Source organism: Peromyscus maniculatus, chromosome 13, assembly GCF_049852395.1.
Source record: "Peromyscus maniculatus bairdii isolate BWxNUB_F1_BW_parent chromosome 13, HU_Pman_BW_mat_3.1, whole genome shotgun sequence".
In the NCBI taxonomy this organism is placed as follows: domain Eukaryota; kingdom Metazoa; phylum Chordata; class Mammalia; order Rodentia; family Cricetidae; genus Peromyscus; species Peromyscus maniculatus.
This window is the reverse complement of record NC_134864.1, coordinates 34,167,649-34,186,142: the sequence shown is the minus strand read 5'-3', so window position 1 is coordinate 34,186,142 and position 18,494 is coordinate 34,167,649. Positions and strand designations below refer to the sequence as shown.

The window sequence follows — 18,494 nt, the reverse complement described above, 5'->3', positions numbered from 1 at the left end:
AAGCATAAGCATATTTTTTTAGTGTGCCACCCAGAAACAGTGCTTTTCAAGGGAATTAAATTTTCACTTCAAGTGTTTTTTCATTTATATATAGCTTTCCTTCATGCAGGTCTGGATTGGAATACACTTCTAATAATCTATTTTCTTCTTTGAAAAAAAAAAGACATCCCGAAAAATGACAAACAACTTTCAAAGCTAGTGCAACTTTGTCCGGGGGTTGTTAACTTTAAGGTCCTGGAGAAATGCTGGGATTTTACTGTTGATATCCCAAGGCAGAAAATTCACTCTCACATCAAGAAGGATCAACAAGATGTGGTGGAGGGATGTTGCCCTGGGCTGTCAGCACAGGGCATTTTTGGTTAGTATTCATGCAATAGTTTATTGAAGACCTTGGAAAACGCATTTGAGTTTTCAGCCCCAGAAGGCAGCAGCAGCAGCAGCATCTCTTCAGATCACATGTTTCCAGTGGCTAGAACACTGTGATCGATTACAATGACACAATTGAATGTGCCCAGCTAAGCAGTGCAATTTCACTAATGGTTATTAAAACCCCACTCTTCATTGGGCAAGATGTCAGCCACAATTAAAAAAAAAAAGATTAAGGGCCTTGGGTTTGACTGTGTGTCTACCTGCTATCTGCTCAACACTCTCAGTACCATTTCCTACACTTCCCTTGTTTGCTCTGTATCGTAGGAAACTACTCTGCAAAAAAAAAAAAAAAAAAAAAAATGTGCATATTGCAACCTCAACCTCCTTTGTCAAGTAACTTGTGTTATGTTGGGCAAAGAAGGTGTTCTGGTTGAAAATTATGGAGGGAGAGAGCAAGCTTACTCCTACCTGCCATATTATTTCTACTCCGAATGCTTCCAAAGCAGCAGCTGACTCCTGTCAATAGTTACCACCTGCTGGGCAGCTCCTACTCTGTGAGTGCGATCTGATCTCTCCTGGACGCTGTTTGGACTCAGCACTGTCTCCTTCCTCGGTCCCTCCAGGCTCAGGACAAAGCAGCTATCTGCAGCTGCTCTGCTCTGGGCTGGCTTGCCTCCTCTGCTTGCTCAGCGCTCCACATGGCTACGGAATTAGTTTCACGTATTAATTTTGTCCTAGTGAACTAATAGCGCGAGTTCCTTCTTTTCCTGCTGGAACCTGATTCCTTCTTCAAACACTTCTATGTTCCAAAGCCAGCGAACCCAAGCTTTCCTTCCCAGTTACAATGCTTGGAAAGAGAAAATGCGACATTGCCGGCGCTCAGTAAGAACAACCTGAACAACAGTGAGCCCCTTATTTTTTTTTTTTTTCGTCTCTCACTGTTAGAATAGTAATAAAAATTGGCACGTGTGTGTAATCCTTGACTCTGTGAGATGTGATTATTCGATTACTTGGCAAAGTGGGTTCTACAACCCACTTTTAAAAAAAGACATGTATTAATTTCAGTTTCTGGTCATTTTCTCATACACGTGCCCTGTGTTGTGATCATCTGACACCGATTGTTATCTCTTATCTCCCTGACTTCTTCTGTCACCCCTTCCTTCTCCCAAACAACCCCTCTCCCGCTTCCTTGTCTTTCTGTGTATGCAGATCTTGTGCACTGTCCACAACTGGGGCAAGGATGACACAGGAGACCAACAGGACATTTCAGGCAAGGACGTTACTCTTGGTGAGCACGTAGTTCTTAGCTGTGTTGTTACTGACAGTAATTTATATTGTTTTTTAGCAAACATGTTTTATATACATTAAAAAAATAAAAGCAGTGAAGTTATGGAAGTCACATTTATGTATTCTTAGCATAATCAGTCAATATTCAGCAATCCTTGATTCTGTCTAGGAGAAACAGAATAAAAGACGTAGTGCATTTGTTGCCTAAGAGATTTGAGATTTTGAAATGCGTAAATTCACTATTCTAGTTCAATTACAGGGAAATACATACACCACCAAGTAATTTTAACTGCTAGTGAAGTTGTGGATTTATGTAGGCTATGAAGAGAACTGAAATGAAGAATCTATTTGAATTTTGTTTCATACTAGCTCAGTAGAAGCCATCTTCTACCTTCATTTTCTGTCCCCTGGAATAACTACAGATGATCAAATGTAGAAGCCTTAATTCACTACCTTTATTAAGTACAGCTTTAAAGGCATTTGTCTTGGTTCACCTCAGTTTGTAAACTTACCAGTATCCCTTCTCACTTGCATAGGCTTTCATAGACTCCAGTAACAAAAAAAACATTTTTTATTCAGTATCCCAGCTCATGGTGGTGTTTCAGAATCCCCCTGGGCAGTGAAATTTAATGCTGCATTTGCATGAAGACAGACAGCTGTTCAGGTTCCTCCTGCTTCCCAGATGTGAGCTGACAGTTCTCTGGAGCAGTGCAATGCCAGAGTGAAACCTCAGCATGCTGCTGTGGGCCACAGACATTTGCTGTGCCCATGTCAACCTCACTTCCTGTTGAGGAGAGAGTAAAGGTGGTTTGCATGACCAAAGCTGGCAAAGGAATGGAACCTACATGCTAGGGTACAAAACCTTAATGAAGAGGACAGTGGATGTTAGGATTGCCTTGTGGTTTCCTTGGAGATGTATGCAAGATCCACAAGAAAGCGTTCTCTGCTGCAAGTTCACATCCTACTTCAATATAGATAGTTTATGATCTCAGATTATAGAGTTATGTAATCTGAGGTTCAAGAGACTTGCATTATAAATTAACCTAAATATATACTTGCATGTTATTATTTATAAAACCTGCAAAGATAAAATAATAAGTGACCTTTAGTCTAAACAGTCATGGGCATTTTTGTCAATCTTATCTCACCTGCTTTATCTTTATTTAAAATTTGTGGTATATTTTAAGATAAATCTCTGGTGTTGTTTTGCATACTATACAATTAAGTACTTTTCTCCCACAGAAGTATCTTTTAAAATTACATAACTTTATTAAATTATTATGTCTAACTAATTAAAAATAGTTTAAGACATGCCTGTATTCTAGCATTTTGGAAGTTGACACAGGTTTACCCCAAGTTTAAATCTAGCCTGGGCTACAAAGCATAACCCTTTCTAGATATAGATGTTAATAAATAGAACTGTAGGACTAATAAGAATATTTGTTCTTTTGATTATCTTTTAATTCACAGTTTATAACAATTTTTTCATCTCAAAGTATCTTCTAATACTTGTTTATTTGAATCAAGATCTAATCAAGATTCATATAGTGCTTCTGCTTAATTAATCTTTGAAATCTTCTTTAGCATTTGACAAGAGCTCTCTCATCTTTCTTATTTATGAATGTTATTTATTTGTTGAAGAGTCACAGTTTGACTGAGATTCTGAATTTGTCCATTTACATCTTCCTGGTGACATGTACACATTTCATTGTTTCCGTATATTTAAAAAATGCATTGTTATCTATGCATTGAGCATAATGCTAGAATTTATAGTGACACTACTTTCAAATGTGTTATGTGCTTTGATCACGCTGATCTCCTATACTTTCAGCTTTCTTTTCTTCTTTCCCCTTTTTTTCTTTGCTACTAATCATCCTTCTGTCAGACTCCTGCTTTCTCATCTATGTGTCTGTGCATAGTACATGGTGTGTGTGCACATGTGTGCTTGTGTGACTTTATGTACCTATATGAAATCTAGAGTTTACAAATGAGCGAAAAAACGTTTGGTAATTGCTTTTCTGAGTCTGGCTTAATTTGCTTAACAGAATGACCTCAAGTTGAATCTATTTTCCAGCAAATGATGCAGTTTTACTCTTCTTTGTTGCTGAATAAAAAATTCCTAGTGTGGATAGATCACTTGCTGTTCATCTACCCATCTACTGTTGAGTCACCTTGGTTGACTCCATTACTTGAGTACTGTGAACCAACATGCATGTGCAGTTTTCTCTGTGGTATGCTGGATTCAATGTGACCAGCAGCAAGTATTCCATCTCCTATCACTGTGTCTGCCCTGCTTACTGACATTCTCCACCATGGTGGACTGTATTTCTCTTAAATGAAGCCAAAATAACCCTTTTTCCTTAAGACGATTTTGTCAGAATATTTATCACATTAATAAACAAACAAGCACTAAGAACACCCCCAATAAATCTCACTTAACTCTCTCCCCAAGTAGCCACTTTTCTCCCCCCAGATAAGTTTTTTGTATCTACAAAAAAATCTTAGGATCCACAAATGAATGATAGAAATAGTAATACTTGTCTTTCTGAGTCTGCCTGGCTCATTTGATTGTGATGGATGGCTTCTCCTGGAAAGACATGATGTGATGGCTATTCTTGGTTGTCAACTTGACTATAACTGAAATGAACTACAATCCAGAAATGGAGGGCACACTTGTGAGAGATTTTTGGCTTGGTTTGAAGTGGGTGAATCCACTTCTAGTTTGGACCTTTGGGACGCATACTTTTAATCCAGATCTTGGGGCAGGAAGACACACCTTTAATCTGGGCCACACTTTCTGCTGGAATAAGGACACAGAAGAAGGAAGTTCTTGTTTATTGTTGGTTTGCCCTTTCCTTGCTAGCACATCTATTCTTTCACTGGCAATGGAGCTTACTTTTTCTTTCTTTCTTTCTTTCTTTCTTTCTTTCTTTCTTTCTTTCTTTCTTTCTTTCTTTCTTTCTTTCTTCTTTCTTTCTTTCTTTCTTTCTTTCTTTCTTTCTTTCTTTCTTTCTTTCTTTCTTTCTTTCTTTCTTTTTTTTCTTTTTTGAGACAGGGTTTCTCTGTGTAGCTTTGCGCCTTTCCTGGACCAGGCTGGCCTCGAACTCACAAAGATCTGCCTGCCTCTGCCTCCCAAGTGCTGGGATTGAAGGCGTGCACCACCATCGTCTGGCTGGAGCTTACTTCTGTAGGACTCCACCATATACAGATGACCAACTGAGACATCCAGCCTTGTGGGACTCCACAACTACTACATTCTTTGATTTCTGCTAACAGCTAGCCTTTGTTGGATTAGCTGGACTGTACATCATTCCAATAAATTTCCTTTGTTTATATTTAGAGAGAGAGGGGAGAGAGAGAGAGAGAGAGAGAGAGAGAGAGAGAGAGAGAGAGAGAGAGAGAGGGAGAGAGAGAAAGAGAGATTCATTCCTTAAGTTCTGTGACTCTAGACTAATACACATGAAGAATCATCTAGGGAAGGAACCAGCTGAAGGGACTCCGGCCAGCTCGAACATGTCCAGCATGGCTCTTGCAGGCCCTGCTTTCTCCCCATTCCCTTTGCCTTGCCAAAAACCGTTCAATTACATTCCAAAAGCTAGGAACCAAGGTCTATTCCCCTGTTTTGGCTACTTCCTCCTCCTGAAGCTGACTACCAAGGTCCAGCTATCAAGGTATTAAAGTCCAGGAATCAAAAGTCCCCTTTGGTTCACATAGTTAACATGCCTAATCAAAACATACCACTGCATCCTAGCCCATTCTAACACAAACCGTCCCTTTTTTCTTTTCTTTTTATTAAAATTTTTTAAATTCATTTTACATACCAACCCAGATCCCCCCTCATACCTCCTCCTGTTCCCCCTACCCTTGACTAACCCCCTCACCCCTCCTCCCCTCCTCCAAAAGGGTAGGTTCTCCCATGGGGGCACAACAAAGCCTGGTATAGTTGAGGCAGGACCAAGCTCCCCGCCCCCACATTCCTTCCCTCTCCCCATCCCCACCACTTCCCATACCCCCCACCCCCCTACCCTCCAAACTCTCCACCCCAGTCTCAAGTCTCAAGGGTAATCAAGGTGCCTGATCATAGGTAATGGGATTTAGAAAGCCAGCTCATGCACCAGGGATAGATCCTGATCACACTGCCAGGGGCCCCTCAAACAGGCCCAACTACACAACTGTCTCCCGTATACAGAGGATCTAGTCCGGTCCCATGCAGATTCCTCAGCTGTCGGTCTAAAGTTCGTGAGTTCCTATGAGCTTGGTTCAATTGTCTCTGTAGAATTCCCCATTATGATCTTGAACCCCCCCTTACTCATTATAACCCCTCTTCCCTCTCTTCGACTGGACTCCCAGAGCTCAGCCTGGTGCTTGGCTGTGGATCTCTACATCTGCTTCGATCAGTTATTGGAAGAAGGCTCTATGATGACAGGGTATTCACCAATTCCCAGGAATCCACAAGGATGACCCCAGATTAGACTACTAGCAATAGTGGAGAGGGTGCCTGAACTGGCCTACCCTGGTAATCAGATTGGTGAATACCCTTTTTCTCTTCTTAAAAATTATACCTGTAAGGTCATTTGCTACTGTTTTTCTGCCTGAGTCAGAAGGCAGTCGCTTTAATTTTTCTTCCTCACTTAAAAAAGGATCTCTCTGTGAAAACAGGTGTTTGTGTGTGGTTTGTGCCCAATCAAGGGTTCAGGAGGGAAGCCTGGTAGTGTGTGGATGGTGGTGGGGGAGGGCTATTTTCTTCACCAACAACAAACCAAAGAAATCATGCCACCTGAGCCTAGCTAGGTCAGTATTTCTCAACCTGTGGGTCAAGGACTCCTTTGGGGGCCGAACAATTCTCTACAGGGGTTGCCTAAGATCATCAGAAAACATATCTTTATATTATGATTCATAACAGTTGTGAAATTACTGTTATGAAGTAGCAACAAAAAATAATTTTATGGTTGGAGGTCACCATAATGTAAGGAATTGTATTAAAGAGTTGTAGCATTAGGAAGGTTGAGAATCACTGAGCTAAGTGAACTAGTAAATTTATTAGCATTACAGACAAGTGTATCAGTAAGGGGTAGGGTCAAGGGTCACTCAAAAGCTCCAAGAAAAATGTTGATCCCAATTCATCATGCATGAGGACTCATGAAAGCTGTCCCTGGATCCCTGCATGACCTAAGGACAGCTCACCTAGTTAACAAATTTTCTTTCTCCAGCAATTGTTATTGCTTATATAATCTTTGGGGGAAGGGCCTTGTACATCTTATAGCTTTCAGGAGTTTCCTAAAACTTGAAAATGGACTTCCCGAGTCTTGTAAGTTTTGTTTACTTCCTTACTCTTCGTGAGTCTCTCTCTAGGATGGAATATGTCAATTGAGATGAAATAACTACGCAACAGCTAACTACGATGAACTCGTCATACCTGTGTTTCCTGCAGAGAATTACATTTCTTTCTCCTTTGTGGTGAAATAGAGCTCCAGTAAGTATGTATCACCTTATTCATCTCTGTGTTGACAGACACCCAAGCTGATCCCATTGCTTGTCTACTGTGGGGAGTGCTGCAGTGAGCATGGGAGTACAGACATCTCTAGATTTCTAGGTTTTCTTTTGCATCAGATCAATGAGGCAGTGGGTGCCTCTTGTCATGTTACCCTGTTACTGGGGCCATTGTTGGAAAACTGTTCCATGTATCATGAAGTTTATTGCCAAAATTTCCCCCAGAATTGTATTATTAGGAAATGTCTGAATCAAGATTCATCAGCTCATTCGCGGTGGAAAAAGGGTCAGGTTTCCAGTGTTGTCTCCCCTCCTCCAGCATTTTCAGGAGATTTTCTTGCATACTCAGATCTTACCTTCATTAACTGATTGATTATTAAAGAGTAGTTAATTAGTAAAAGCAGGGGATGTTGTTGACTCCTGATCAAAGGCCAGCAATTTCCAAATACAGCCGTTGGGGATTTTAATTTTACTTTCTGTATATCGATTAATTCGTAAGTTTTTATTTGATGGCTCCAGTTTATTGTAGATATTTTTCTTTTATATGCGTGGGCTGAACCATCACTGGCTAGAAGAAGCTGCTCTAAGGTGGATTATTTGTCCTCATGAAACAATACTTAATTTCAAAAAAAGTCTTTAATATCATTTTCCGTAAAATCCCCCAATCTCACCTTTTATGCTTTTCATATCACACTCTTGGAACCATTTGCTAATTAAAGGAACCAACATTTATTGATTTACTTTTTTTTTTTTCCTGAACGGCATTTGCAGAATGAATCTGAGCACTAAGTAGTCTTAATAAATGAGCTGTGGTTGCTCCAGGTTCATCAATAGACAAGCAGGATATGGGTTTATTTATTTATTTAGTAATTTTTTTATTAAAAAAAGATTTTCTTTCCTTTTTCATACCAACCCGTTCCTCCTCCCTCCTCTTCATCCATTCCCCCCCTCTACCTACCACTATCCCACCCCATGCCCTCCTCATAGAGAATAAGGCCTTTCTTGGGAAGTTCACACAGGCTATTATACCATATTGGGGCTTGACCTAGCCCCTCTCTCCTGTATCAAGGCTGAGTAAGGCATTGCACCATAGGGAATGGGGTCTAAAAAGCCAGTTTGTGTTCCCGGGGTAAGTCCTGATCCCATTGTTAGAGGACCCACAAACACATCAAGCCACACAACTTGCACCCATATTCAGAGGGCTTAGTTCGGTCCTATGCAGGCTCCCCAGCTGTCAGTCCAGTCCAGAGTACATGAGCTCCCATTAGCTTGGGTCAGCCATTTCTGCAGTTCTTCTCATGATGATTCTCTGACCCCCCCTTCCTCTCTCTCTTCAACTGAATTCCAGGAAGTTGGCCAAGTGCTTGGCTGTGGGTCTCTGCATCTGCTTCCATCAGTCACTGGATGTAGGTTCTATGATGACAATTAGGGCAGGTACCAATCTGAGTGTAGGGGAAGGCTAATTCAAGCACCCTCTCCACCATTGCTATAAGTCTTAGCTGGGGACAATTTTGTGAGTTTCTGGGGTTTTCTGTAGCTGCAGATTTCTCCCCATCCCCTTAATGGTAGACTCTGTCAAGATAACTCTTTCATTGCTCTTCCTCCCTATCTCTCTCCCATGTTCCCACCTCCCATTCCTCCCTCCCCTCCCTCCCCTCTATTTCCCCCTCTCAGTTTGCCCAGGAGATCTTAACCCTTTCTCCTTTCTGGGGCAATCCATGTGTGTTCCTCACCCGGATATGGGTATACTTAAAAGAGGACAATAATCAGTGTGTGGTGGCAAATGCCTTTAATCCCAGCATTTGGGTGGCAGAGGCAGGCAGATCTCTGAGTTCAAGACCAGCCTGGTGTAGAGAGCAAGTTTCAGAACAGTCTTGGCTACACAGAGAAACCCTGCTTCAAAATAATCTAGAGAGAGGGAGAGACAGGGAAAGGAAGAGGGAGAGGAAGGGAGAGGGAGAGAACTTATAAACCATAGCAATTCATTCATCATCTTTGATTTCATCAGTATCTTTTCTTTCTTTGGCTGAGAACTGTAGAGTTGACTGGCATCAGAATAACTGCATTGGTTCTGGTGTGTGGACTTGTGGCACTGAAGTTCATTTCCCTTGATCTTTGCCTGGAGTGGTGCTATGAACTATTTCAACTCTTGCTGTGGTTCTGAGAGCAGCTCTGTGATGCTCTCACTGATACTGACAGCCTACAGCCCCATACTGAGCTGCATGAGTGTGTTCTCTTATATAAAGGGATCTCCTGTGGATGTTTTGTCTGTCCCAGTCTTTGTTTCTCTACCTTCCTGTCCCAGGGCTTCCCATAGTGGCCAAATCATAACAGATTCTGTAGGATCTACTAATCTGGATTAAGGGAGGACTGGTTAGTTCCCATGAGTAATTTTGATCAATGAAAGATGGGGAACAAATCTGACTCCCTCTTCTACTTCACAAATAACTTCTTTCTTTTGGGGGGGTGCTTTTTGAGACAGGGTTTCTCTGTGTAGCTTTGAGCCTTTCCTGGAACTCACTTGGTAGCCCAGGCTGGCCTCGAACTCACAGAGATCTGCCTGGTTCTGCCTCCTGAGTGCTGGGATTAAAGGAGTGTGCCACCACTGCCCAGCCACTAATAACTTCTTGATGCTTTCCTCCAAATGCCCTGCAAAGCCAGGGAAACAAGATGTTCTGAAGTCCTGGTCAGCTTTGCAAAATCTCTCATGCACTGATCTTCTTTACCTTCAAATTACACCTCTGCATCCCTTTATTCTTGCTCTCCTTGTACTTCATTCCCCAAATAAAATGTTTGCAGGGACTTTGATTTTACTCCAAAGTGAACCCATTTTAAAGTCATTTTCCCATTGTTTTATCTGTAAACTATCACAATACAAACTCAAATCACTTTCGACAAAACTACCAAAAGTCATTCCTTCCTCAAGATATAGTCAGTATTATTGAATTAAAATACCCATCTGGTCATACAAACAATTTGGTACTTAGTTGGTTGATTTCTTAACTCCACATTTTAATGTGTTAAACATATTTATGTTCTTACCAAGTCAGACTATAAAGTATAAGACAGAATGTATTCATGGAAGTCATATTTTCTTCTAAACTTCACATTTCCTCTTCCTTCTTTACCTTCAGAAGGATTATTTGTCTGTTTTGATTTAATTTATGCTTTCACTTTTTTTAACCTTTTACTCTTAGAAATATGAACTTCAATGAACATTTGCTGAGAATTTTATATCCATCGACTGTGTGGCAAATATAACAGAGGGATCAGCTACAATGAATAGTTGGCTAGACATTTTTAGCTACTTAGACACATGATGTGATTTACGGAAGGTAAATATGAAGATAAATGAGCATCTCCCCAAAATACAGTGAAGGGAGATAAACAAGTTGCAGAAGCATGTATAGGAGGAATAATTAACTAGTGAAATACTGAATATGATGCAGACACTAGCTATAGATGTGGATCCTCGCGCCTGTCCCATGTTCTGAAGGATGCTCTTCATCATATCATTACAGAGTGACATCTGAATTGAGGAAAGAGCACTGAGATGGTTGAAAGTAACTTAGAGAATGTGTGCCATATATATATATATATATATATATATATATATACATATATATATGTATATATATATATGTGCACATATATATTTGTCAGAAAATCATTAAAATAAGGAGCTTAGAGTCACTGACAGAAATTCCAATTTTTGTCATCAGAGTACTGTAGGAAAGGGAGATATTAATGACTAAATGTGCAAATGGGAGTCCTGTTGATTTGCTGAGTGGCTCTTCAACAATCAGTGGTGCATTCTGATGCAATGTTAAGTTACAAAAGGCACAGCAAAATTAGGCCTTTATTGCTGTGTATTAATTCTTGTAGCTTTAAATAGAGAGTAGCAGAGACACCTGAAGGGAACTAGTGGTTAAGAGTTCATCATATGGGTTCATCGAGGCACCCAAATATTTGGACCACAGCAGGTATATTCCTGCCCCCGAAGAAGCAACAATTACCCACCCATCGCTGCGTGCGTATAGTGTATCAGGGCTCTTTAGCGGATCAGAATTGTTAGAATCTATACATAGTGAAAAGGGATTTACTTCATTGGCTTATACAATAGGGGTTGGACAGTCCAGCAATGACTACCTGCACTCTGGAGAATCTGAGAGAGCAGTAGCTGCTAAGTCTACAGAGCTGGGCATCTAAGCATTTCTAACTTAGTGCTGCTGTAAGCCTAGAAGATTCTGGGAGAGTTGCTTGTCTTCAGTCTACCTTGGAAGGCCAGAGAAGCTGGAGTCTGATGTCAGTGGAGGACAGAAAGACTATTGCTGAGCAGCAAGAGCAGTCGTAGACTTCCCAGCAAGAAGTGAAGACAGACAAGTAGCAACACTACTTTTCCTTTTCCTTCAGACTTGTCTACAAGTGGGCCACCCTTGGAGGATGCTCTCTACTTGGATAGGGTAATCTCACTTAATCTTTCTAGAAACATCATCACAGATCAGTGCAAATCTCAAATTGACCATCAAAATTAAACCATCACAGCATGGGTATTTCCCTCAACTTCTTGACCTGCTGATCTGGCAGGGGGCATCTGGAGAGAGGCATGGCTTACTTCTGAGTCTAAAGTTCTTTTATATTTTTCTTTCTCACCTTTCCTTCTTTTATTTATTTTTTAATTTATTAGTTCTCTGGGAGTTTTGTATAACATATTTAATCCTATCCAGCCATCTCTTCCAACTCTTTCTAGATCTACCTCCTCTTCCATACTTATTCAAATTGTGTCCTTTTCTTGTTCTTTAAACCCCATCAAGACGAATTTGAGATGCTCAAATATTCTTGCATGTGTGGTCTTCCACTGACGTATCTTCCACTGGCTTATGCTCTTATAGAAAGTCTCTCTCTCTGTCTCTCTCTCTCTCTGTCTCTCTGTCTCTGTCTCTCTCTGTCTCTCTGTCTCTCTGTCTCTCTCTCTCTCTCTCTCTCTCTCTCTCTCTCTCTCTCTCTCTCTCTCTCTCTCTTTCTCTCATGCACACATACACAGCAGCTAACAATTGCCAAAAGCTTCCTGACCAGGGATGAAATTTCATCCCCAGTTCCCATCGCCGAGCTGGGATTTGTTCTGCCTTGGACTTGTGTGGTCTTGTGTGCATGCTGTAGCAACTGCTGTTAGCTCATATGTGCAGCTACCCCACTGTCTGTAAGACACTGTTTCCTTGTAGTCGTTAACTGCCTCTGATTTTTATGCTCTTTCCACCCGTGTTCTGCAATGGTGCCTGAGCCTTGAGATGAGGGGTGCAATATACATATGTATATTCCATTTAGGGCAGAGAATTCTGCAGTTGTTTTTTTTTTTTTTTTTTAATTTTTTTTACCTTGTCAGTTGTGGGTATCTGCTAGTCACCACATACTGCAATTAGAAGTTTCTTAGATGAGAGTTGAGAGATGCGCTGTTCTCTATCGGTGTTTGTGAATGTAAGCTTTGGAACCCTTAGCTATTTTTAACTGCCTCAGTAACTCACACTCAGACCTTTGAAATGTATTAAAATTTCCGTTGTTTTGTCCTTAGCCACTTTGTGGTTGCCCTCCAGCTCTTCTGCTCCAAGGTGGAACAATTCCTTCTTCCATCTCTTCTCGGGAGGGCCTGGACCCATTTGTGTCCTACATGGCACAGGACATCATCTCTAAGGGCTTATAAAATGGGCTCTGTTCTGTGCATTACTTAGGGTCTTGTCATTAGGATGGGAGTGACATTCTTTTGGCATTTTTGATGCCATATGGATTCCATGTAGCATGTTCATAGGGAAAACTGAAATGCCTTGCTTTAAAGCTTTTCAGGATGTTTTTTTCCCAATATTTTAATTTAATTAGCTGAATGCTTACTGCGTAGGACCCATAGGTAGGTAGGTAGGTAAGTAGGTAGGGCTATACAGAACTAAAAAAAAAAAAAGGTCATATCTGATAATAATTCTTTTAAAATCAATTCACACAAATACAACCAGAAGCAGTTAGAATAAAATATTGTATGCTATAACATACTGTAACGCATTAAAATTTTCTTTATATTATGCATATTTTCCCCTTTAAACCTATCTATAATTTTATAAAACATTGAATGGAAATTTTATGAATTCCATGGTTCAGTTAATGATTAGACAGATATCAGATATTAAGCATTCTACTAGAAGGGCTGAAAAAAATGTCCCCCAAACCAAAGGTTAATTTATGACAGAATGTGAGGTCTAGAATTCAGTTTTTGACATTCAGTTCTGCTTATTTCAGCTCATGAGGCTGTTTATTATCTTAATTCCAGATATTTTTTGCTTTACAGCAAGAATTTATAATAGTTTTTTATTAGAGTTGTGCAACTTATATTTTCTTAGACTGTATCTGGTCTCATCACCTAATTAACCTTTAGCAATATTGCAGTTTTGAGGTTACAGGGGAAATCTTAATGTATCAAGGATCAAATAGAATGGGTATTTAAAGGTCAAAGCATTATCATGAGTGCAGAGACTGTGACTAGATGATTTGGAAGTAAAGAAGCTAAGAGTGATCTCAAACATGCCAGATTCAAACTCATGTTTATTCATAAATCTTAACATTGACTTTGGCAAATATGTGTCTGCAGAATTTTCAAATTAGTGACTATCAGTTGGGGGGAACCTTTCAAAAACAATTAAAATTTAAATATTATTTAAAAATATGTAGAAAGTCCCTGTCAAGTATCTCTGTAATTAAGGTGATTATCTAAGTCACAATCAGTATAACCTCATGAATATTTCCCAAAAGAACAGAATTGAAAATGTCCCCTTTCTTCCATTTTCTCTTATTTTTAAACTTCTATTAAAATATATTTATAATTAATAATAAAAGTTCCATTCCATATTCAATTTTAAAGTGTTTAATGCATGAATTGATTCAGGTAAATATGGATTATTAACTTATTGTTTGCCATTATTTTGAAGTGATCGTATATCATTCAGAAAAAAAAATCAAGAAAATCCCATAGTGCATTTATGCAGTTGCCAGAACTCACCAGAGATGTGAGAAGTTTCTTTCTGCAGTAGATGTTGGTTAACATAGAAGTCATAGCTGGTCAGAGTTGTAGAGTGTTCTGCCACAAATGTATATGACACCTACATCCCAACGCTCAGGGACCATCTTAGAGGAGGGAAAGAATGCAAAAGCCAGTGTGTGTGTGTGTGTGTGTGTGTGTGTGTGTGTGTGTGTGTGTGTGTGTGTGTGTGTTGGGGGGCTACAGTGAAATAGTATCTACTGAGTATGACAGGACTACACACTCACAGTATCTGCAGTTGCCTACAAAAGTCCCACAGAAGATGAAACCAGTGAACATTCTGGTATGGAGTAGAAATGGGATTATGAGCTCCTCACCCTAAGTCTGTAATCAAGTCCAACACATTTCCAAATTCTCCCCACATTTGATATTTTATTCTCTTTTTATAAATGTCAAATATTTTCTGACAAATTTTCCTATTCTCTGACTGTGTCTCACACACTGATATGCTGTGGACAATACAGTACAAGAGAGTTAATTCTTTCTTTGGGTGGGTTGGAGAACCAACCATTTAAGATAAACATGGTCAGCTCCATGTAGAAGTCTAACTAGTGTCAGTTTGATCAAGACTGTCTTGCTTTTAAGATTGAAAGTTGTGCATGGCTGGAGCACATCCATTCCCTGGCAAGCTGTGATATGTTGGTCTGTATACTGCTTAGAACAGTGGTTCTCAACCTTGCTAATGCTATGACCCCTTAATATAGTTCCTCATGTTGTGGTGACCCCCAACCATAAAGTTATCTTTGTTGCTATTTTATAACTGTAATTTTGCCAATGCTATGAATCATAATGTAAATATCTATGTTTTCCAATGGTCTTAGGTGACCCCTGTGAAGGAGCTGTTTAACTCCTAAAGGGTCGTGGCCCACAGATTGAGAACCACTGGCTTAAATGAACAGGAGCTAAAGTTTATGTGAGGTAATATACATTATTAGCAGTATAATAAGCAGCAGTAACTTGGAGCTTTGTTAAAGATGTATTTCACAAACCTCGCTTTGCTTGTATGCTTAGCAACTTTATGAATGGATCTTTCTTTAAAACATCACTTCTCCTATACACAGCCTGACGATACTTATTTTGTTATATAGAGACATTTCAAAATACTTCAGTTTTGCTGCCATGTATTTATTGTAAAGAATGAGGCTCAGGTGGTTACTTAGGGACACATGACAGGAAATGGGAGGTACCATACGAGCCTTCTGTCCCTGTAACAAAATACATCACACCTACTTATGAAGAAAAAGAGTTCAATTTAGCTTGCACTTCTAGAAGTTGGGAGTCTAAATGGCATAGAACAGGTTCTATGGTGAAGATCGGTTCCTAGGTACAGATAGTAATGATGGCAGCTTATGAGAATGTAAAAAGTGTTATCCTGGCTCATAACTAGAGAGCTGGATGAAACAGCCTCGCTCCTTTTAAGTAAATCATCTTTTGAGGACTTTCGAATTATTCCCCAAGGATGAACTGATAGCTTTTAGTTACTGCTACCATCTCCTTCAGAATCAAGGGATATGTGGAGACCAAACTGTGAGTCAACAATGAACCACCCATACCACATTCAAACCATAGTAGCCTCAACAAACAGCTAGCACCAAGTAAACATGTATCTCTTTCTCCTCCAACAAACTGGTGCAGCCATATGAATAACTGTTTTAGAAGACTGAAATCTGGTGTTTTGACTAAAATATTTTATTTTTCTTAAACTTACAGGTAGTATCTATATTTTTCTCTGAAGAATCTGAGGAATTATAGTGCCATTTTTTAAATTTCTAATCCATAATTATAACAATCTACTAAAATAAAATTCACATTCTTGGTAAAAGGATCAATATCATATGATTCATTTTTCAGGTGATTTGTCCATTGTCTTCACATTCTACTATTTATCCACTACTTTCTACTTTACCTGACACATCACATAATCATGATTTGTTCTTAAATCAAGTTTTTTTTTTTTAGTTGCTACCTATAGATTACTGACTCATCTGTCAGAAGGGATCACAAATATAAACAAATGATAAGAAAATCTTAAAACATAGGTTAAGAGATCTCTGATGTTACTTATTACTTGAAGCTATCAGAACTGGTACCATGGCCATGAGTTTCTACAAAGCTTTGTACTTTCTAATTTGTTCTTTTCCTTTATGACTTGTATTTCTAGTTTTATTAAATACATGCTGAGATCTCTGCTCCTCCTAAAATGTACACTCATTTCCTTTCCAATACACAGAAACGGTCAATTCTGTGGAGGAGAATTAGCACTGGATTTTGGATCCTCATCCTTTCCACTCTGTCCTAATTATAAATTCCCCAAACCTGCTCAGAGATTATGGAGAATTCAAATGATTTTACCATTCTCTTTCCTTATTTCTGGCTTACACACTTGAGTTTTCCTCACGGAAATATCTTACATTCCCATGCCTCCGTGTAAATGTGTAGGTACTTGCTTGACTAATTTGTTTATTGTTGTCAAGGCTCAGGTGAGGATACTACATCTTACTTCACAGAGAAAATAGGTACACAGGCAAAAGTGCCTTAAACATCAGCCTTTCTATTCTCATATTAATTAGCATTTACATCATTGCTTCTTATACTATTTCATATTTTTAAAAAAATGTACTCCCCCAGCACCATCTCTCACGTCTATGAGAACAAAGCTCTATTACTATATTAATTAGCATTTACATCATTGCTTCTTTACTATTTCATATTTTTTAAAAATGTACTCCCCCATCTCTCATGTCTATGAGAACAGAGCTTTTGTCAACACATCCTGGGACACTTTAGGTCAAATTTTGTTGAACACAGAGATGAATGTTAGACAGGTTAGAAGGCATAGTAGTGTTGATTGAAATGCCTATTATTTCAACTTCTACACAGGTAAATTAAGGAAGCAGTGCTTGGATAGGATATTGCAGGTATCTATATCAAGGAGGCAGATTATGATTGATATTGAAATCTTAAATCCTCAAGCATCTCTCTGACAAAAACCCTGAACTCCAGTAAATGTAATTTCTATGCTTTCAAATCAATTATAAATAAATGTAGGTCATTGAATTCTTTTACAAGACTATAAGATTAATTACAATTATTACTCAAGAAACTATGGCCTCAGAGCTACTTTTAAATGTAATCGATGCACTCTTTTCATGTTGATATTCCTATGAATTTCCTTTGAATATAAATTGATCACATTAAATGATCAATTATATATATATGTATATATACATATAATATGTTGCAACTTATTTCTCATGTTGAGAAAGAAAGAGAGTAGAATTTTGGTTGTTAAGATGAATCTGTAATTTATTTCACTATTTTTAGTGAACTAAGATATTTTCTGCACTGCATCTACACTTTCAAGATGAATAAGGCTTAATAAATGGTTATTTTTAAAGATAACGTGTTTATGGCAGGAAATACAACTCTGTGAGGAAGAGCACTTGCTGTGAAATCATAAAGACCCAGGATCAGACCCCCTGGCATCCATACACAAACTTGGGCATGGCTGCATGTGTCTATATCCCTAGCACTGAGGGGCCAGAGACAGGCTGATGCTGGGACTTGCGGACTGCCAGCCTAGCTCCACATTCAGTGGGAGATCCTGTCTCAAGGGAGCAAGGTGAGGAATAAGAGAAAAGACCAGATGTTCTGGCCTCCACATACATTCCTGTGAGTATACACATTCACTATGCACAATATATACATACAACACACACACACACACACACACACACACACACACACACACACACACAATCAAGTGTGAAAGGTGGGTTCCCAAAGCCTTTTTTGTTTACATTTCTTATTATATTCATTTATTGGGTTACATAAATAGTTCTCAGATGTTGATTTATCTAATTTGAACAATAATTTTCAAATGATTCTACTTCAATAAAAAATCTTAAACTTGTATTTTCAAAGCAGACACCGACAATATATTTTTTAACCAAAATAACTATTTAACTTACACATAAAAATTAATTTCATTTGCTGAGAACTATTTTTTAAAATTTCTTCTTGTTATAGTAATTTAAAGAAATTAGTTGACAGTAAAAGTAATAGCATGGCTTGAAAAATGATTTTATAATGTCATGTGCTTTAAATAGCTTGCTCAGCTCACAGCTAGTCCCTAACAAATGTAGGAAGTATAGTTATTTAATAATGCCAGGCACAACAAAAATCTCACACAAACATTTTTAATTATTTTGAATAATAAAAACAGTGAAGCTGGTATATGCCTCATTAATATTTAGCCTTATATCAATGA

At 38.9% G+C, this 18,494-nt stretch overlaps 1 long non-coding RNA gene across 1 annotated transcript in view; it reads left to right on the top strand.

Annotated features, from left to right (window-relative positions):
• The window catches only part of LOC121822032 (uncharacterized), a 42,211-nt gene extending 35,088 nt beyond the window's left edge, over positions 1 to 7,123 (top strand). Inside the window, exons 2-3 of the long non-coding RNA XR_006062962.2 lie at positions 1,579 to 1,657; positions 7,009 to 7,123. This is a non-coding gene — a long non-coding RNA (uncharacterized LOC121822032). The remainder of the gene's footprint in view (positions 1 to 1,578; positions 1,658 to 7,008) is intronic.
• Positions 7,124 to 18,494: the final 11,371 nt, after the last annotated feature.